We start from the raw sequence: 2,015 nt of genomic DNA, 5'->3' as shown, positions 1-2,015 counted from the left end.
TTTGTGCATCCTGCAGCTCCAGTATTCATTTTGAGGCATTCCTTAAGATTATTTGTACAGGAATTTGGGAGAGCTTAAGTAAGTCCCTGCTTTTTGTCGAACATCTCACCTGAGTTTTCCAGAACTTTTATTAATTTCCTGCCTCAGCTTAGGTCCTCAATTTATGATCTAATGCTACAGGACCTTGTTGTCATTGATGTCTGCCACCACTTTGCCATCGCCAATTTTACAAGTCCTAGTCTTATAGATGTTCTACAAGGAATAGTTGCTACTGTCCAAAACACACACAAGACTGAAGTCCTCCCCATCTTCCAGCAAGTTTTGATAGGTGCTGATCTCTGCTTACAATCTGACCTTCATGTAGAACAACACTTTATATTCCTGGACATGATACTTCCCCTCCTTGCCCATCTACCCCATGGGGGTAGTTTCAAGGTATAGCAGGATGTATTGATCTGCTCTGTCTATATAGTATGGCAGGGCTCCACCTCCCTCATGCTCTCCTCCAAGTTTGTTTGTAAATTTCACAGACCATCTGGGTCAATCTCTAAGGACTGGACGGTACATTTCAGGTGGGTGACAGTGATTTTAGCAAGCTTTCCTCAGTTTGGTTGATAGCCACAGTGATCTCCTCAGTCTATTGAGACCAGTACTTTTCACGATCCTGTCTTTTTTCTGAGCCACAGTATCATACTGGGCTGAAATATCAGTAATGACCTTGCTCAAGTCCTGGAATTTGGGAGAGTTCACCTCCATAGTCAGCCCAGAGTCTACTATCTGAGATTATAGAGAATTCAACTCCTCTTCTTTTTCTTGAAGAGTTGTTCTTCCATCAGGGTTTCAATCTATATCTCTGGTTAGAGCTTGGACATGTTGATATTATCAATGACCTTACAGAGGTCGTGAATGTAACCTTCTACAGGCTGTCTCATGGTGCCATGAGCTCCGGCTCACAAAATTCCGTGGCCTCTTCCACCAGCTTCCATGGGGGTTCAGAGCAAAGGCCTGATGTATGGGGCTGGTTAGGGTCAGGGAAATGCAGGGGGACAAGACCACAGAGACTCTGAGTGACTGTCTTTCCTTCTATCTAGATCATGCATGGCACCTGGAGACTAAGAATTGCAAGCAAGAAGGGAAAATCAAGGAGAACAAAGCAGGGAACTGCATATTAAAATTAAATGAGAAGATGACTTTAGCGACAGGAATTTTTACCATGTTCATAGGAAGAGAGTCCTATTTGTATAATGAAGTTGGTGTCTTGCTGAACTAATTACAGTAAAGGAGCCAGAGAAGAAGTTGGGAGACAAGTGGGGATATAAAGGCCATGTGATGTGATCTATTCATGCATCAATTAGTTACTTGACTGTATCAAAAAAGGGAAAACTCCATAGGATGATTTATAGGATATACATCAGGGCAAACTTTTCAAGTTGGTTTGATAAGTCCAGCAGATAAATTCAAAGATGAACCCAACTCCTGAAGGGACAGGGGGAAGAAAAATGTATATGGAGAACAGAAATGTATAAGAAGCCACATGAAGATGAGAAAGTTAAAGTGAAGTCAGAAAGAACTGTTGCAAGGAAAGGAGAGGAAAATACTTGAATAAAAGTTACTTGGGACCAATCAAGTGTGAGGCATATAGGGAACAATGCTCTATTGGTAAAACCTCTGGACAAGAACATAATCCTTTATGTTATTTCTCTTTTGAGCTACTTCATGGCAGTGCAGGGAAAAAATCTGAAAGGAGTGACATCTTTCTTTGTTTAAATATTTAGTCTGTCTTTATGAAGAGTGTTAACTAGTAACTAAAACTTTGGGTTGTATTTACTAAGAACAATGTTGGAAGGAAGCAACTAAGGAGGAAGAAATATCCCCAGATTAAAAAAAAAATAAAGAGAATTAATATTGAAGAGTTTTGCCAGAAGTGCTGCCTTCGGCTTGGAGCTTGAAGTTAACAAAAAAAATGTAAAGACTTGTTACTGCTTTCCCCACTGGAGAATGATTATGGGGGGGGG

The 2,015-nt window shown here is 40.7% G+C and overlaps 1 pseudogene; it reads right to left on the bottom strand.

Moving 5' to 3' along the window:
- Nucleotides 1–252: 252 nt before the first annotated feature.
- Nucleotides 253–986, bottom strand: LOC138158320 (keratin, type I cytoskeletal 18 pseudogene; annotated as a pseudogene).
- Between the last annotated feature and the right edge of the window lie 1,029 nt (nt 987–2,015).

The sequence above is a fragment of the Petaurus breviceps genome, unplaced genomic scaffold (assembly GCF_028583685.1).
Source record: "Petaurus breviceps papuanus isolate PSGF00001 unplaced genomic scaffold, PetGlider_PUasm1.0 174, whole genome shotgun sequence".
NCBI lineage: Eukaryota > Metazoa > Chordata > Mammalia > Diprotodontia > Petauridae > Petaurus > Petaurus breviceps.
The sequence above is the reverse complement of the archived record's forward strand: the minus strand, read 5'-3'. Positions and strand labels throughout refer to the sequence as shown.